Source organism: Danaus plexippus, chromosome 12, assembly GCF_018135715.1.
Source record: "Danaus plexippus chromosome 12, MEX_DaPlex, whole genome shotgun sequence".
Lineage (NCBI taxonomy): Eukaryota > Metazoa > Arthropoda > Insecta > Lepidoptera > Nymphalidae > Danaus > Danaus plexippus.
Genome location: NC_083545.1, coordinates 4,988,984 through 5,007,805, shown reverse-complemented (window position 1 = coordinate 5,007,805; position 18,822 = coordinate 4,988,984). Strand labels below are relative to the sequence as shown.

Genomic DNA, 18,822 nt, shown 5'->3' with positions numbered 1-18,822 from the left:
CGAGTTAGAAATTTCACATGTCTGGTCACTCTGGTTGAATCGTTAATAAATATACTTAATATTTTTGTTTAAGACCTTAATTTCATAAAAAAAAAATGGCGTCATTCAAAATTTTTACAAAAAGTGCGATGTACTTTCCTGAGCTTACGTCAACGATCTTATAAGTAATGAAATATCGGGACGGTAATCCAGTCCAAGACATTGACCTATCTATATGTCGGCCGACTAGGACCGCATGCACGAAACACACTGGGCAATAAATAGATACCGTGCGATATTTATGGCACAGCTGCTACGTAGGGTCACGGCCTAATTCAATCTTTGATTGTATTATGCAATCAACAAAGTTGGATGAGGACCTGAGCTTTTAAATTAAAACGGATTTTCTTTTTCAAAGTTATTAGTTAAAACTGACAGTTTGATAAACAATAATGAAAGCCAGCTTTAATTTTTCGCGACTGATTACGTCACAGTTCAATGAACCGTATTGGTTTTAAAGAGTAAAAGTAGCGCACTGAATTAAATTCGAAAGCATAAATTTTTACTTCAGCAATATGAAATGATAAAAATATTATTTATTATCGTTTTTAACATTTCAAATACAATCATGAATTCTAGAACATTAAAGCTCATATTTCTTTCGAAGTAATGAGTGGAAATATCATTTTATGACGTATTACGTAAAAATCTTTGTACAAAAATTGATATACGAAGTACATATCTGTGCTTTGATTATTTTGCATTTGGACAGGCTTCTTTAAAGGTTTAAAAACTCCCTTTCGTTTTATCATAGTCGTCTTTATCTCCGACGACCTAATAGTAACTCATCAAATTGTTCTCGAGATAGAACTAACGATACAGAAAATTGTGCTTCAGAATTTCCTTCATAACAACATATTTCAAAGTACAGTTGAGGAACTTCACAAATATTATGATCTGAATGAATGAGTAGTCTCAAATTATTATTGTAAGCTGAGTCTGAAGAATGAAGACATTAATTTAGGCTCGTTTTGATTCCAGAAATTAAAAATCTCCTTATTTTATGTTGTTTCCAAACACAATCCTGTCAAAGTTTGAAAAAAACACACAGGATATTTTCTTGAAATGTCAAGATAAAGATCTCTAAATTTATAACTCTACATACATAAGTGTATGTATAACGTATGTTGGTATCGATGTTTTGGCATTAGCTAGAGTTTGCGGTTTTCGTAATTTTCAAATAAAAATCTTTTAAAATCGAGTAAATAAATTTTGATCTTAAAATCTAAATCGGTTTTATACATCCGGTTATAAATTAGAATCTAATTCGCGGTGGCATCCTATAAATATTTTTAACCTTCTTTTCAATAAACATCTTGATTGCCATACAATTCATTATCAAAATGATATTTTAAGATACATCCATCTTTTCATGCATGCTTTGTATGTATATATAACTATAGTGAAGACAAGGGTTGCATGATACCGACGTGTTTGACTGAGCGCGACCTATAAAGTGTCTAATTTAATGACTGTCAATAATGAATAACGGTCTAATTTACGATCAATTCTGTTATTTTATGACACATCGGCCAGCAGCCGGTGCGACATCGAACATAGTATTCTAATTAATAAATAGATATTTTTATTTTTTGCGAATAAAACAAAACATCAAATAGGACTTTGGTTAGTTTGAGTTCTGAGTGATGACCAGCAACCGTCAAACGAGGATAGAATCATTTTATGTAATTTTATTTACTTTAAAACATAACAACAATAACTGTCTGTGATTAAATACTTCATTAGATCGAATTCTCACATCAAAGTGTGGAAGTAGGGCGTGGTGATTTTTGGAAAATTGGTTAAGTTTTGGAATATAGACGGTACCATTGACGTTATAATATGAAATTCAGTATATCGCTATAAATCACAAATTATATAATATTATGAGATTTCAAATCATTGAAAAAATTTTAATATTCATAGGTAAAAATTTTTTTTATATTTAAATATTTTGTCATGTCGCACACATTTATTTCATCAAACCAAATACATAAATGATAAAACATTACTTAAATAAACTACCTCACGTATAACTCACAAGAACGTTCAGTGTTATATGTTACATAATGTATCTAATTATTAAAACATTTAATTATTATAATTAATATATATAGCATTTAACAGCGGTAATATTCAGCTTAAAATATTTAGATTCCATAATCATTTGCATGTACTAAATTTATTTAAATAAGTTACATATTTTATCTGTCATGTGTTAAATAGTTAAGTAACCAGAAATATGGGCCTCCTGGACTAATACGCTTACTCCTAGTTTACATCGTCAAGCTACTTCCGGAGCGTTAACTGTTTTTCATTCACAAATCTTCACACATTACAGTATTGATGTAGTTTACTGCATTAGAAACCACCAAAGCTTCCTAGGTAGTTTGACAAAGTAAACTTGGATTAGGCACACCACAGTCTAAGTCTTAGTCTTAGTCTTAGTCTAAGTCTAAGTCTAAGTCTAAGTCTAAGTCTAAGTCTAAGTCTAAGTCTTTAGAAATATCAAAACACATACACTACATGAAATTACCTTCATGTAATTATTTCCAATGTAACAACAAAGGATCATTTGCTACAATGTTTTTTGTCGTTATAGGAAGTTAATCTCTTATTACGAGTTCTTGTAACCTTACATACCTCGCCTTCTACACATAAATTTTTTATCTACAGCGGGTGGTTTTTTTAATGGGCATAATTTTAAAAATGATCCGGAAACTGTCACATTTAATTAAAACCTTCTAAATTTCAGGTTAAAGTATGTTGATATCATTATTATCGCCTTAAAATAATTTATAAAAATTTTATATAAAAATCTAACATACATTATTGCGAGCGCTTGTATACTGAAAAAGAAAAATAATCATAATTTTATTTATTGTACATACAAATTCTAGATATAAGGACATCTATACACCAAAGAAAAGACAAGAACGAAAAATGGGGTGAATCCAAAATAGACACTGGGTCTCGTTGCCGCCTCTAATCAATAACCCTCAATGACCTATATACAGTTCTCCTACAATGTCCTAGCAAGCTATAAAAGCATATTTTTCTAATTTATCATTATAAAGGCAAACAACATTATATGTTCTAACATTTTCTTTATTTACTTGACACTAACAAACTTTTTAATCATAATTTTAAACATATCAGATTCTCTGTACATAAAAATAAATAGAATAAAAATTATATAATGCATTATTTACTCCATATAAATATTATATTTATATTGATATACATTTTTGTAAGTTTTTAGAAAAATTAAATATATTTTTTATTTGTTTATGTGGTTCCAAGCTCAACAACACTAAGTACCTATACGGAACTGATAATTTTATCTTTTAGACAACCTTCAAATGAATAAATAACAAATCTAAAAAGAGTTTAAATAACTTAATATATATAGAAAATATACGATAATTTTGAACATATATATATATATATACAAATGCATTTAATAATTCTCTAATATAAAGAGATTAACCCAACTGTATTAGATGAAGCTGAATTTGGTATAAGTATACACAGACATGACTCGTAGCTAATCTTAAATCGGTGTCGCTACAGGGAACTGTTCCATTGAGTTATTCACTCTTCCGTTTACTCGTAAAACGATATGATTTAATGCTAAATTACAAGCATGAAATAGCTCTTAAATATCACGTAAAATATAAGTTAAGAGTTGGATTATAAGATCTATCTAATCTAATGTTGTCCAGCTTTGATTTTGAAACATACTCCTTCCTTGTTACGAATAAAGTGGGGTGTCCTTCAAAGAACACGAAGAACATTTAATGCTCTTTAAGTACCCTCAACTTCTCCTCTCTAGCTTAAGTGGAGCATAGCATTTTTCACTCCCATCACTGTTGTTTGCATCGGGGACAATTCGTAGCCTTAGAACTTGGGTTACATTTTGCAAGTTATCAAAACGCAATTGAATTATAGAAGTCTCTGTGGTTGCCTCTAAAATTTTATTCCTTTTAACCTTTAATATAATACAACGCCATTCGTGCATGGCCTTTTTTTAAATTTTATGAAGATTATTAGAAATTTATGTTACGTTATTGTTATTATTAAATCACATCAATCAATGCTAAGCTATCAAAATTTCGAATTAACTCATTAATATGACAAATCTTAAGCCTTAACCTTAAAAAAATAATATGATTGTATAATAGATTGTAAAGACATACATACACATCCCGTAGCAGTACAAGGAGAACTACAGCACATTTTTCAGGTCAAACTCTACTTTCAACGGCAAACGAAACATCTCGCATGTTGCTATGTAATTTATTATCCGAAATGTACTCTTTCTTCCTTCATTTCTTTATTAAAATATAACATTACAACTAAATGGTAATCAATACGCTAATCATAAGGCTATTAAACTTCATTTCAGTCTTCCGCATCAATACACGTATGTCAAATCTTTTGTAGATTATCAAATATTTCTAAGAAACTATTTTAGCAGCTCAAGCGTTGTACGTCTGTGGGTTTACATCAATATGCTATCAAATCATACAGCAATAAGCTCGGAAAGCTTTCACAATTTTTATATAAGTACCAAAAAGAATGATAGCATCACTCAAAATGAATTCATCTTACGTATCGGACGTAGGAAAATAACCTTGACAATCATATATATTTCCAGAAGGCCGGAGTGCTCTGAAATATGATTGTTTATTTAATTAAAATATATTTAAATACGTTTTCTGACCTATAAATTGTTGTTCGGATTGTTGGACGACGTCTCATCTGGCGTCGGTTTTAAAAACACGATGCTTGTCATAACTTTGTCGTCTAAAAATAAATGATTCAATCAAACTCTCAGCTAACTGTAACGCTGTTTCCTTATAGTTTTATGATCACTATAATCGTTGTTACGTGCGATATAAATACTTTAATTTTGACGTCTGTCATTGATAAAGATGTATAGTAATATGATATGATTGCAAAATTAAAATGTTTGTGATCTTTTTTTCGACTGTTTTAATATCTGATGAGATGTGAGACTTTCGCTAGTATTCATTTAAATAAGACTAATATTTTTCGGATTACTGTGAGTATTTTATTATATTAGAGTAAATTAACCGAAACGTCGGGAATACGTAGTTTTTAAAAATAAAAAAATACAAGCAGTAATCGGACAAAATATTAGTTACATTTAAATGTTATAATTTCTGTTATGTTTATTTTGTTAGAGCAAAATAACTAAAAATTTACTCGAATGTATCGGACGGATGTGGCTCATTAATGAGGATTTACCGCTTTTCCCGCCGTGTACACTACTAACTCAAATTAGCAACATTTATTGTTATACCATGATAATTATCCCGTATTTAAGGAACATAACGGTTGTTTGTCCGGTATAGCTTTGTGTTGTAAAATGCTTTATCGTTTCGAATCCAATCGCCTTTCCTCCAATTAGATCGATATGCTAAGTTAATACTAACTTTTTTCACGACATTCTCTTTATAACTAAAAAGAGATTAAAATAAGAGATTTTTCTATACTTTTTTTTGGAAACATTTATATCATAAGTTATATTAATTTCACTCTTGATATACACCAGACAATTTAAATAGTGTTCAACTATTCGTTGTTAATGAAAATAAATTCTAAGGACATAGAAGTTAGTTTGATTAGCTATGGACAAAACCGCGTAACTAAGTCTCCATTATTACTACAAGTTTTTCATCGTCACATTAAGTACGAAGCTTTTCCCTTTTCTCATTCAATAACCTACGTTAATACTGTAACGTGTGAAGATTTATGAATGAAATACTATTAAGGTTCTGTATATTGTGGAGATGCAAACTTTGGGTAAGTATAATGTGAAGTAACTGCTTGCTTAATATGGCACCCGTAGGTCCTCATTATTAAGTATCAGAATAAATTGTTTAAGACTAAATTAAGTTTAATAAATTCGAATACTTAAAAGAGAAAGATTGTACATTGATTTACTGTTGGAGGACCTGACAAAAACGTCATAAGGTATACCTAAACCTGCATAAATCTCACTCACTTGCTTTCGTATTTTCAATTTAGTAATTAAATTATTAAAAAAATAATTTTCTTTTAAGGTAAAACTTGGTTAAAACTTACTCAATTTTTATTCGAAACCTTATCCTAATAGGTTCCTTTTAAATTTGGTTAGATAGAGAGAGGGGAGTTTTGACGGTGGAGGTGGCGTTTAACGTGCTTTAGATAGGTGACCGTCAGACCTACACCTGGGTCTTAAATCCCGGGCTCTGTTGAGGCTCCTCTCCCTGCAACGCAAGAGACCCGGCACCCGCACGGTAAATCCATTTAATTCTAAGAGATCTCGGCTCATAGACAAAAAAACTTAAATGATGCAACAGTCAAAATGGAGTTTTAGCTTAAATATAATCTACAACACGTTGATCAAACAATTATATTATAAAAAGCGAATACAAAATATATGAAGAATGAAATAAATGAAATTAATTATTCATTTGTTTTATTTAAATGCCAAAAGAACGAATGAACGTTATTCTAAAATATTATTTTTAATCATCGATACTTACTGCCCCTACATTTTGGATTCCAAATTTAAACATCGAATCAGTAGTCTCACAGTCAATAAATGCGACCACTTTAAACGAAAGAAATTCACATCAAGTCATTGTAAATATAGCTTCTGAAAACACAAACAATATCGCAGATAAACGAACGTACGTACTACGCTCGTGATTTGTGAACATAATTATTTGGGTTAAAATTTAGGACAATTTGATATAAAACAATAAATTTATCTTTAAATTGAGTTTCATCCAGATAAAGCTTTATATAGACTGTTATATTTCAAGAAAACTTTTATATTTATTACTTTATACTAAACTCAGGAGAAATAATATTCTCAAAGATCAATTTTTTTTTCACGTTGCCTAATTACCGTCTGCCGCGAGGCGATAATATTGTAGCATAAAGCAATTTACTTAAGTGGATTAAAAGATATTATCCGAACGTACCTGAGACTCTTTTGGTGTAACAAAAAATAAATATGATAATGAGTATAATAAGGAAAAGTAATTACTAACCTTATAGTCCAAAATATATGTATACCCAGAACCAAAGCATAGCGTTTTAATATAATGTTTCCGATAAAATAATCACTCGAAATATAAGTAATCAATACAATAAAATACAAACTACATATGGCTTATCTTTAACAAGATATAAACAAGGATACATTGCTACAATTAATTGACAGAGCCTCGTATTATTTCCGCTGAATGTAGACTAATGATCTATACGAGAAAGTAAATAACAAGAACCAAGGCCGTAACTAAAATAGGGCATTTACTGAATAGATGAAAAACATTACAAGGACAACAGCAAGCCGAAAATATTTAGCCCTCACGGATCACACGATAGCAAACAAAGTCCCTCGGAAGTAACCCACTGGCGACCAGCCAAATAATTGCAAATGGAATTGTTCGTTAAAGTATCTCATTAAATTGCTTTAGAGTTCAGTAATCAATTTCTATTATTAAATATTACACCTCAGATTATACCAAAAACAATATAATCAAAAGCTCCATATGATTTATTTACGGAAACATTATAATCCTCACTCAGGAAATATAGCGGCATGACAAACATGCGTTACTTTTGGCATACCCAGTTTATATTCCTTTGTTGTCCTTACACGGAAATAACATTTGTTGGGACCGAACCTGTTTGTTTCAGACATATGACACAATCAAATCAATCTTTATTAAATGTAATGGTTTATTTTTAGCATGTGTTATATTAATGTTGCTAGTAATGATTTCGTGGATGTACGAGCCAGATAAATATATCTGCTGTTATAAGTGTCGCGATAGTCACCGCTGTGACACGCATTAGTTAGAAGTGCATCACCTCTGTAGCGCAGAACAGGTGACGTTGCAGAATTATGCGGGAGTCGACGTGGGCGCCTGTTGGACTGCCAGCCTCTGATGCCAACTTGCTGAACTGGGGCGCACAACGTTCACCAAAAATGTGGTGCATATAAAGACATTATTTGTGAATGATGCGTCCACTTGTTTATTGCTTTGATGAATCAACTGTGTTACATGAAATAAAAATATCTAAAAAAACTTTGTGAATTCATTATCTATGATTTTCATACACTCAATCTTTTTTTTTCAATTTGTGATGTAATGTAAATGTAAGGTTGTAGTCGAAATTTCACTCGGGGCCGCTCCCGGTGTAATAAAAATGGATTTTATCGTTTTGGGGTGAGTCAGTGATAACATTTTTCAATTATTGTGAAGATATTTCAAATGTTGCTTATTTGGTGAAACAGTTTTTCAATGTAATCTACAGAATTTCTAAATTCAAATCATGTTAAGTTCATCTGATGATGAACTGCATTCGTGTATGAATAAAACGTTTAAATTAGTATCGTGATGTGTCGACTAAGTAGTAAGTGAAGTTCACTCATTTATAGTTTTGTTTCTTAATAAAGGCCATGTGAACAATAGTGCATGTAAGAATATACAATAGGTATTATAAAATTGAAGTATAAAGGTATATACTTTACATTGACACTATATCGTAAAGTTCGTCTCTTGTTAATCAATTAATTCGATAATATTCAAGTATTAGTGTATATTAAAACGTCCGAAATTCGAAGGTCAGATCCCTTTGAATTAAATCGGTTTCACATCTATTTTACGGCTACAACAGTACCCTAATTATAAAAATTCATTCAGTAAAAGTACGCCTTAAAATTAAGGTTAATTTTCACTGCTACTTAGTCAATTAACACAGAGCTTATTTTAATTAAAAACTGGTTATTTCTTCCTCATATTACATATATAACTATTCCCTCTGTAACAGCTACGTTATGTATATTCTGGCACTTTCTGCACTTTAGATAATAATCCGTCTTGACTTTCATAAATAGGTCAGGGCTGTAACATACAAAACATATTTATTTTTTGGCAGAAATTTCCGATACTATCTCTGAATAGTTATGTAATGTAGCCAATAATCCCGAGTACAGAACTACTTCATTTTACGAAACATTTCTCTTTGCTGTGCTGTTGAAATATTACATGGGCCTTATCTTAAACTTTTCTATATTCAATATACCTGAAATCATATTGTATTACATATAAAAATCTGTCAGTCTCTCTGACAGCAGTTAAGGCGGCAACTTTGACATATGACAGATTATGAAAAGAGCAAGTTTCAAATAGATTCGCTGAACCGATTATTCTCTCTCTAAACTGAGATTGTTCTATTATCTGTTTAATAGTCTGATAAGAAGTGATAACTATTTGCCACACCAATTCCATGTTATCAGGTGTCTAACGATGTTTTTAATGTTAAAGTTATCTCATCTGCGTCATTGCTCGATGGCTCGATAAGTACATAATACATTAAGTTATTCCGACTTGGCGCTTATAAAAAACGTTCTCATATGTTGTTTGAATTAAATAGTTTCGTTTCGTCTTATATACTAGGACTATAGGACTAGGAATATTTAAAATAATGAAATAATATGTTTATAACTTTTCTGTAGTCGCAGTAAACTGCTAAAAAAAATGCGTAATAAATATTTTAAATATATTAGCGTCAGAGGACAGGAAATTGATCATAAAATTAAAAATCGCATTGCAGTTACATAGGTCGTATTATTAACAAAAACGTTGAAGAAGCATTGCAACTCTATTAATTATAAGTTAAAATGCAAATATCACGTCAATATATATATGTTAGTCTGTCTCGCGACGTCCTTACATCTTCGTAAGTTTAGGGTCGGATTTTAACCTATTACCTCATAATTTTTCGTAATAATTGATAGTTATTAAATACTGTTTTAAATATTACCTGAAGAAAGTTGTAAATTTTTACGATTTACTAAAACGATAGCTTTAAATTGATAAAGATTTTTAAGTAAGAATTATTTTCCTTATAAACGAAAGCCTTACAATAGTCTTCCGTCTTCATATAAACAAAAACTGAAGATTCGAAATTTAAATTTAAAAAAAAAACATGTTGGATTTCATTAACTCTTATAAAAATGTCGGAAATATATTAATGTATAGGATGTTATTTCATAAATGTCATGTAACTTCGTTATTTTAATTAGGTTATTGATCGATAAATCTACAAAAATACAATTACAATTAAACTTACCCTAAAACGGGGAACACGAAATATAGAACCTTTTTTGGTCTATTTTAAGACGTCTTTACCAAAGGTTAATAATATTTTATTTTTTTTCTCGAATCGAATCTTCCAAATTCTATTACTTTCGAAGTAACTCTAAGTTTTTCAGGCTAATATGATTTATAAAGAGAAAATGTCGGTCGAGCTTTTTAAATTTTCACGACAGTTTTTTTCTATCTCAGACTGCCATTTCCGTTTACTATGTTGCTATACATATCTGTTTTAATTTAATAAAAAAGTTGATAAATTACTAAAACATTTCCTTTCAAAGACATTATAAGAATCTTGCATGGTTTTGTCACTTTCCCAATTAAAGATTACAAGCGTCGGTGGAATTATCATCTAAAATAAAACGAGGAATTAAAGACTGATTAAAATCTAGCCTTGATGATAATCTGTAAACAGCCCGGAGTTGGCAGGTCGCTCGTGGAATGCTAACGAGATTGGACCATTCCTGCGTACACGATCGTTACTGCTTTGATGGAGCCTACTTACAGCTAAAATTAAGACATACTTACACGAATTCCCTTAGAAATGTTTAAGAAACATCATAATTAATATGAATTACTAACGTTCCATTATATTACTTATAACTTCTATAACATTTCCATGACTATTTCTATGTTTTAGTCAAAACAAATATAACCAGTAATTGTTTCGAAAAAATCTGTGATACCTTTTACGGAGCCATTCCTTCCTTAGTTACATCAATATACAATATGGTAGATTTATATCATTTTGACTAAGGAATTATAAGGTTTTATTTCATAAGTAATATAATAGTATATAATAAAGGATTATTTCAAAAATATTTTAATAAAATAGTTGCATTTACATTTATAGAGCGGAAGTGATTTTCAATTGATAATTTGATTTCATTTTTAGAACATAGTTTTTACTTCATTTAATTATTTTAAAAAAAAACTGCAAAATATTTTATGATTTGAAAATGGAATAAAAAAAAATAGTATTAATAAAACGATATACATGTGTAAGGTCATAGAAACGATAGTTACCACGTTGGAGTTGTAACTAAAACAGCGCAGCTGACAGTAATTCTATAGGTAAATGAGAATATTATAATGTATGGAATTCAATCAATTTAATGTTAACACCAAGTACTCACGACGTACAACAGTAATTATGTAAGCCAATTTACTATGTAATGCGCAGTTTCACAATTTCAATTACATAAAAGGATTGTGTAAAGGTTGAAACTTTAAAAAAAAGAAAACAAAATAATTATGATTATTTTATAGCAAAAAGTATCTAGTCTTATAGGAAAATACTCTCCACGGTTCACACCTAATATAACCTTAGAAATTCATTTATACATATACACAGGTTATGAATTACTTGTTACTGTAAATAATAAAATAAAAATTATTCATATCTTCATATATGTAGAGCAAGTAAAAGTCTGCTACAAAAATATGATATAAAACTATCGATTACCTATAAGTACTGACATATAAATGAATTGATTTTTTATATAAAATTCACTTCAGCTTAACGGTCATTTAATATTTTCCAAAATTGTATTTAAAAATAATAATACTCAAATCCTTGATTATAAAAAATATCTGAAGTAATATAAATTTAAAAATCTATCACGCAAGTATTACTGAGTAATCTCAATATTATAACATATATTAAAAAACAGTTTTGAAACATCTGTCAGAGAAAAGAGCTCAAAAATAACTCGTAGGTTAACTTTGATATGTAAATTCAATCCTCATTTCGTTCGGAAATTATGTTGTAAACATATTAATCTGTCTAGTTCCATCAACTATGACAGCTGTAGTTTACTTATCTATAATATACAGTCAGCTAGTCCAGTTAGTGTTTATGATTGTCGTAAAAAAACGTACTTTATTTGGTTAATAAATTATAAATATTGTTTTATCTACAAATATCTTAAGAACTTATTGACGTATCCTACTAATAAAACGTTTTTTGACTCTTGACTTTGATTTAAAAAAATGATAGGTTTTATAATACATGTGGCATTCATATAATTTATCTGTATTATAAAAATATATTTTATATTAATAGTTTATTAATTTTTTTTTCATTTTTAATATAACTAATGTGTAAAAGTATTTATATTTATTAAATGTATATTATTTTCATGATGCTAAAGTAAGGATTATATGCATATATATTTAAGAACAGAAAATAGTATGTATGTTGATACAAATTGCACGGCAATTAAAAATCGATTTCTGTAACAAAACACGATGTGGTAGGTACCTTCTACCACTTTAACTAGTGAGGACGACAACGAAAGATCAATAAAGTGTCCCTTAGTATGTATTTCAAACGTCAAATTACACACCAGCAGTTCCAACTCGTTCCATTTATAATTTGGAGGCAATACGGATATATCCTATGATTAAAAATGGTAGCGTCCAAACCGTCAGTATCACCGTCGACGACGGGACCTCGTATTAATGTTACTGTTTATGTAACAGGTAAAAAATGTTAAATAATTATATAATTGGACTACAAAATCTACTTCATGCTTAATATTCTTCGTCTTTACCTATAACAAATATATAATTTTTATAATGCGATTTGCAAATGTGATTGAATTATCTGAATATTGACATAAATAAATAAAACCTTAATCAAAATTTTACTATTATATGAAAGAAATACTCAGCTAGCTTACCTAAATAGACTATATAAACTTTATAACAAATGTTCAAATAAAGGGAAGCCGGTCGATTTGCACGAAGCAGAACTATTATTTACTTACATTGTGAGTCAAAGCTGCCTGGGGCATAATATAATTGACACACTTAAGAACTGACTTAGTTTTACTAAGTTTTTTTTTTGTTTATAGTGTTGCAAAAAATACTAATATATATGTATAACTAGTAGGACACAGATCTTTATAGTTTAGTTGCCTAATTATAAATTTGATTGTACTTTAATTATAAATAACGTTGCATCTTATCTTAAGAAATCATATTTTGTTACTAAGCTAGCTGTATAGCGTGATATGAAAATAGAATATAAGCTGGGAGAAATAAAATGTATTTAACCTCTAGCAAATGTATTCCAAATTAAAAGCGGGCCTAACAAAAAGCTTACTGAAAAAAAGTACTTTAGACAAAGCCGGGAGAAATATTTAAGTGTATATCGCTAACTCATATTAATAATTAAGCAAAAACTAAGACAGGAAAAACTCATTGTATATAATTTTAATGACATAAGATAATTCTACTAATCTACATTAGATAATAAAATTTGTGCTCTGTGTGCACTTTCACAATAATGTCTCGCTTCATGTGCCTAGAAAGTATTTTGGTAGCTTTCGCAAAATTTGCATCATTTGTTTCGCAAAGTACCTGAAGTTTTTCTTAAAATATCTCTGAGTAGAGTACCAGCCAAATTGGTTACACATACCTATTGCCAAACGTTGAGCTTTCGAGTGTCTTAGTTGCGAAAATGGGTCACTAACTGTCATGCACTTACAGCAATCGATGGAAATTCAACGTGTATTGAGCACAGAAAAACCGTTTCTAAGGTTTTTAAAAATTCTGTGTTACGTTATTCAATACAAGCTTGTTAGCTTTGTTAGCTTAAGAAAAAAAGTTACAGAACAAGCTTCCATTTGCAAGCTTCAAGTGCTTTGTCAAGCCGTGAAGTTTGCCTTACTTAATAATGAATGGGTACAGTGTTTACCTTCTTATATGACCTTGAAGGAGACAAAGTGGTGAACACGTCCACTATCGATTCTAATCCCACGTGTTTAATCAAAGAAAAAGATTCGAAGTCCTTAGGTAAATTATTAGTTACACTAATATCTTTCACTATCACAGAAAAATCACTAAGCTAGAAATGGTATGGTATCGAGCGAGAGACGGGCGGGTAGTTAGACGCGATGCACAAAGAGATACACTATTGTCAAATCGAGCATATCGCGGTCAGACTGGCGAGGCGGCCGGTTGCTCACTGCGCGATGCGTTATTCGCGCCTGTCGCCCGCCCCGCACGCAGTCGCCCAAAAGCTCATTCTGCGCAACGCAAAATTTTCCTTCCTTTCAGGACGCTTCCCTTTAAAACACTTTAATCGCTCTCAAACATGATTCTCTAAATATTTAAGTAATTTATTATGTGTCAATGACGTCATTTCGTGGAAGAGAAAGTTAAAAGTCGTCATATCTTGCTATCTCATGTTTAACGTGTATGTTAAGAACTAGAGAGTCATTAAATAGATTTAAGATGTATTAATGAACCAACATATATGTTGGTTCATTATCCGTATTTCTCTACTCCTAACAACAACAAAAACTTTCTCTTATATGTTTTAACAAGAACACGCAAAAGTTTTCAAAACTCAGAACTTTAAACATACTTTTATGAATCGAATAAGGTTTCTAAATTCACAAGCTATAATAGTGAATTTTAAAGATTTTTGGTTACTATGGCCACTTAAGTTTTGGTTCAAAAGTAGTTTGTTTGCTTGTACGAACAGCCTCTTGACTGTATACCCTATTTCTAAAAAATCAGTACTTTTATGAAAAACACATCACATTTTTTTTTTTATATAGGAAGTCAATGTGGTATTCAATTTGCGTTTCTTATTCCAGATTAATTATAATTATTAATTGTAAAAATTTAATACCTCAAAAGCAAACTCAACATGCATAGCTACAGAAAAAAAAATGGAATTTTCCCTGTCTGTTCAACCTCAATTTAAAAACTTAATATACATAAGCACTTCATGGCGTGAGGCATAAAAATTTAAATAATTCTATAAGAGGGATTTTAAAAAGACAATATTTAAAATTAAAAACAAACTAAAAAAAAGAATAACTAACCATCACTCACAATAATAATACAAAAACAATTATAAATTATCGTAAATTTAATGCCACTATAGTCTTTGGCAGTATATTTTAATTCTGTATAGTTATAGTTAAATAGCTGGATAGCTAATCGCTAGTTTTTTAAAAGATAACAGAGACTTTTGAAAATATCAGTTGTCCAACCCTTGTATCATTCTGTTGGTTGGAACGTTTCGTACTATATTACTCCTAGCATATATTCACTAAAAGCGAGCTTATTCCTAATAAGATATAAAGAAATTTTATTTCAATATCGCCAGTACAGTCTCGATTAAGTGAAACGAGCTGACCCCTAGGCAATTCAGGTCATTCATCCAAGGAGATGATCTCGACAACTGCATGTCCGGGCGAGTCGAGGTTTTTTTTGTTCGATAGCCCAGTTACCTGGAGTGAGTTTTATCAAAATAAATGGAGATCGGATCACCAATTTCAATTTTAGAGGTGGAAAACGGAGCGCATGGCCAAAAATATGGTTCGGCATCGAAACGCTGAGGTTGCTTCATTCAACTTGACTGGAGAGCTTTTTTCGAGCGAAGCAAGAAATAAAGGCGTAGCTGCATCTCTCAGTAATCCTAGTAGACAAATCTGTACTATTTATTCTACTAACAACACTGTCAGGGATATATTTCAGATAATAGTTTTAATTTATTGTTACCACTCCATAATGATTGAAAATCAGAGTACATTTTCATAATCAATACATCAATAAATTATAAATATTGTTAATACTAGCCCAACAACCTGTCAAATGCCTCTTCCAGGTCCGTGTAAGTGTAATATGTTTACTCTAAGCTATCCATAACCTATAATACGTGATGAACAATTGCTAAATTTCACAATGAGGGCCCTTTTATTTTTTTTTTATCATCAACTTCCCGTACGGTGTAACTTAGGAAGTACTTAAAGATTTAAAAAAAATACAATATTTTCATGTGTTTTCCACTAGCAGGTCTGAAAATTAACACTCTTACCTTTTTTTACTACAGTTTGCAGCTTAATTGAAACCACTAGAGTTAATTTTTTCATGAAGTTAAACTTTACATTAGTGTTTTGATTGAGTAATAATGTTTTATGTTCTACTTGTAGTTTAAACTATAGAGTTCGATGAAGTTTAAAAACCGAGCATACGGGGGTAGCCCATTTTTTTATTTCATTAATGTAAACACTGAAGATAAGATCTAATATTTCATGGTATGCGATGCTTACACAACTGAGAAAAAATTGTTCTGGTGTAAACTAAATTTGATTAAGGAGATGTCCATTTGATTAAGAACTATTTCTCATGTTTTTTAATTATTATTCACACAATATTATTTGTGAAAACGTTCAAAAGTATATTTGATGAATGAGACTAAATCTACTCATAGGGAAATTGTTTTTGACTCTAATATTTATCCAGTATAAGGCAAAAGATCCGCTCAATTTTTTTTCCACGAGTTAACCTATAGTATTTATGCTTTTTAAAACCACTATCGAAACGCCTCCATGCTCGCTTTTTTAAATCTCTTGACTCGTGATCACAGAAAAATACATTGTAACGGCCATCCAACAAACTATTATCAGAAAATCTAAAAACTATAACATAGAAATTGACGTTAAGTATCGCTTAGTACACTTTCCTTTAACATTCAGATTAAAATTTTTTCATTTTTTTATTAAAATATCCCAATGTAATAACTTATTAATTAAAAACATTCCAAGAAAAACAGTACAAATTTTTTTTTAAATGATGATACTGGACTACTATCTAAATAAATTTTCAAAAAACTAACCAAACACAAGCCATCATTTACACCATATAACTTTTGGAGATACAACAAAATTCACATTTACTGAGTTTTTATGACCGTTGTAAAACATTTTTAACGTAGAAATATGAAGTTTCAAATCCAACATGCACAGTAAGATTTAGACTGTAAAATTATTAGCATATGAAATAAATTGTAATCCGTGATAATTTAAATCTATTTGTTTTGCTTTGCTTTGGACCATACCTACTAGTGTTATATTTTTACGATTTATTAATCTACAACAGAATATTAAACATATTATTTAAAGTTAATAAATAACATCGAAAGTGTTAAGTTTCTAGGAACTGTTCATCGGTTTCCGCCACTATGACGGATGGATCAGCCGTCATTAAGAAAATGGACATTTTTTATTTAAGTATTTATTATATAAATCAATTTTGAGCTTATTATTATTTGTGAATTACCTACTCAATATTATATATTAAGATAAAAATTGTTAAAAATAAAATTAATTTTGAATTTGGAATCATCTATTTTATACGTTTGCCACTGAATTTTTTTTATTTTGGCATGAATAAATAATAAAATGTTTCGTGATATTATAATCTAGTGGAATGATAATGAGAACCGAATCGCTGTAATTTCATGATATAAAGTAGGTATGCAGTCAAATGAGGTTTTATAATAATCCGTATATAGGTATGTATTAATGAAGTGTGTGCCGGACTAGTAATAGATACAATGAAACCACTTTTGTTTGGAAAACAAAGAAACGGAAGGTAAGGGAAAGAATTTTAAGAAATCTTGTTAGAAAGGAATAGCTTTTATCTCGGGAGATGAAACACTTAGAATTACGTCTATTTTAAAGCTTGAGACTTGCAGCCTATCAAGACGCTCTATTCCTTTCTTAACTGATAATTTAAAAAGTATAAATTGAATAAACTACTTGAAATCGGTACGCAAATAAGATATTTTTTTTAGGGACAGAGAAAAAAATTACAAATAAGTAATATTTAAAAAAAAAAACGATTTATTTTGTTAGCTCTAAAGCAGCTTCTAAATGAATCATCAGGGTATAAAGTGTTAATTATCCGATTTAAATCTTGGTTGGACACAAATTTTCAGGAATTCATCAGATTTGTAGACTGTTTATCTAGTCCGGATCTTAATACACTGTGTTATGATATATTTAGATTAGTTTTACAGAGTTGAACTTGATACGCCCTAGTAGTTCGGAATCTCAAAAACAATCCATAAGCTTAGCTGTTAAACTTTTCCATAGAAAGAGATATGATTATGACAACTATACTCAGCGTTTAAAGGACTGTATTGCAGCCAACGGAAGCAACAAAGAGTACTTCGACTACACTTTACTTATTTTTAATTGTTTTATAATAATATATTAATCTGACACAGTATAATAATAGTAAACGTTACTTACAATAAATAAATTCCTAATTGAATATATATATACAATATTAAGAAACGAAACCTCTTAGCATTCAATGGATTCACCGTGCGATTGCTGGATCCATCACGTTGCAGGGAGAGGAGCTTCAACAGTGCCTGGGACTTGCGACGCAGGTGTAGGTTTAAAGGTTTAAACGCTCACCTCCACCGTCCAAGCTCCTCACTCTACCTAACCAAAATTGGAAAGTACCTACTAGATCTGCCTTCGAAGTACATTCGAAGAATGAATTGATATTAATACTGGACTGGCCATGCCTTTTAGTATCTTGTAGAGAGATCTATCCGTTGTACCTCTTGCTCCCATTTCTACCGCGTACAAATCCACGACGAACCTTTTTCCCGTGGGATCGTTAGAGAGCTCGTAATATTATGGTCTTTGGGGATGTTGGTTTCCCAAGGAACTGTAAGCTCTGCTATCACAACGTGCTTTAAAATTCGCGAATACATAAATATGTCTGGTCTGGAGGCCGATGCACGAATATCCTCTGTGATTTTATATTGTTTATT

The 18,822-nt window shown here is 30.3% G+C and overlaps 1 protein-coding gene across 7 annotated transcripts in view; it reads right to left on the bottom strand.

Annotated features, from left to right (window-relative positions):
* LOC116772273 (potassium voltage-gated channel protein Shab) overlaps positions 1-14,211 on the bottom strand; it is a 31,342-nt gene extending 17,131 nt beyond the window's left edge. For 5 of the 7 annotated variants that reach the window (XM_032664392.2, XM_032664389.2, XM_061522138.1 and 2 more), the window contains exon 1: positions 13,930-14,210. The gene's annotated coding sequence lies outside the window, so the exon portion shown is untranslated. Of the gene's footprint in view, positions 1-13,929 lie in introns of all 7 variants that reach the window. The other 2 variants (XM_061522142.1, XM_061522141.1) reach the window with 2 other exon arrangements.
* Between the last annotated feature and the right edge of the window lie 4,611 nt (positions 14,212-18,822).